Source organism: Lontra canadensis, unplaced genomic scaffold (genome assembly GCF_010015895.1).
Source record: "Lontra canadensis isolate GAN:19392208 unplaced genomic scaffold, GSC_riverotter_1.0 scaffold11, whole genome shotgun sequence".
NCBI lineage: Eukaryota > Metazoa > Chordata > Mammalia > Carnivora > Mustelidae > Lontra > Lontra canadensis.
Genome location: NW_022631005.1, coordinates 20,261,283 through 20,263,076, shown reverse-complemented (window position 1 = coordinate 20,263,076; position 1,794 = coordinate 20,261,283). Strand labels below are relative to the sequence as shown.

General features: G+C 40.1%; 1 pseudogene; it reads right to left on the bottom strand.

Moving 5' to 3' along the window:
* Positions 1 to 644: 644 nt before the first annotated feature.
* LOC116866791 lies at positions 645 to 1,592 on the bottom strand (annotated as a pseudogene).
* Positions 1,593 to 1,794: the final 202 nt, after the last annotated feature.

Sequence of the window (1,794 nt, the reverse complement as noted above, 5' to 3'; positions counted from 1 at the left end):
CCTCTGGGTTGTCAGTTCCCACAGGAAGAACTAAAGGCTCAAGGGATTTCTCTCTGTATGGTCTGCACTGCCTGGGGAAGGACAACGTGGTTAAGGTGTAGCCTCTTCTCATACCCTCTAATGCAAGCTGTCTTGGTGTCTGAGGTGTAGGGGTGCTTCAGCCTTACCCCTGTGTTCTAAGATTCTTTCAGTGGTGTCTTATTCTTCAGTAGATGTTAACTGTTCTTGTGAGAGACATTAAAGTCAAGATGTGGTCATCTTGGTGATGTCACTTCTATTTGATTTTTAAATGAAATATGGCTTCATGTCTTTCCTCAAACTCTATGTGATGAAATCACTTATCCAGTAACTCTAAACGATGAACATTTCTACTTCATTGTTAATTAACATATGACAGATTGATAGATTTATTTTTAAGTTCTTAATCCATTCTATTATCCTCTTTTTTTTAGTATGTGTGCTGCCGAAACGAGCACTACCCTCTTTTTTTATTAATGTTTTCTTGGAAAAGATACATGAAAACCACCTATGTACAGAACCCCAGGTGAACATAACAAGGAAACCTCTGCACACTTTTTGTCTTATAAAAGCTTGACTTCTTTGGAGTGACTAACTTCTTGCGCATTTCAGCAACAATGTCCCAGTTAACTTGGTTCCTTTTTCTCCAGATTCAAAATAAAATCAAATTACCCTAAGGTCAGGGCTGAATTGAGTCTCTGGCAAATGAAGAGAGCCATATTTCTTTAATGTTTTAAGTTTTTATTTAAGTTCCAGTTAACATATAGTGTAATATTAGTTTCAGAAGTCGAATTTAGTGATTCATAATTTATTAGTTTACATACAACACCCAGTGCTCATCATAAGTACCCTCCTTCATCCCCATCACCCATTTAGCCTCTCCACTGTCCCCTATCCCACCCACCCCACACTACATTTGCCATCCACCTCCCCTCCAGCAACTCTGAGTTTGTTCTCTATAATTAAGAATCTCCTTTATGGTCCACTTCTCTAAGAGAGCCATATTTTTTAAAGGCTTAGTGATGGGTTTTTGAGCTCACTCAGGGTAATAAAACGTTTCATCATTGGAACAAACTGCACATCTGCTGTGGGCCATTTTTGGGTTGTCTTCTTTCCTGGATGGTTCATAACTGGGATTGTTTTTCTAAAACTGGGTGTGGTCTGGGTAAGCCTCCTTTGCAAGCTTCACAAGTCCTGTGATGCCTCACTCTTTGCAGTTTCTGTGGTAGAAGAAGGCTTCTTTCTCCAGCTTCATGGTTGGAAGGAAGTTCTGGGCCTGTCCTGGTAGTTGTGAATACCATCTCAGCATGCCGTCTACTTGGGCTCTGCTTTAAGTTCCTCAGTTCGCATCTATGTCTTTCTCTAGTCTGCTTTTTGTCTCTGACTTTCATCAGCCAGTAACTGTTTAGATGCTTCCAACGTTTTTTAGAGGCTGTTCCTCCTAGGGCTGGAGTTACCCACTTATGCTGATGTCCCTGCTGGGTTCTTAGTGTTGATGTATTTTCCTGCTGGTCTCTTATTGCTAGCCCAGCAGACTCAGCAGCCCCAACCATCCTCTTCTGGGGCTTCAGCATGTCTCCCTGCAGGGATGTTTTCTCACAGTGCTGACCCTACCACCTGGCAGATCTATTGCTTTCTTTATTATTATTTTTTTATTTATTATAACTATATGATTAGATTTGCTATTTGATAGAACAAGCCTCCTTATTTTGCTAGTCTTTCTCATGAATGTCTTGGGTATCTTAAGATCTAAAATTTCATAAATTTTTTTAAATC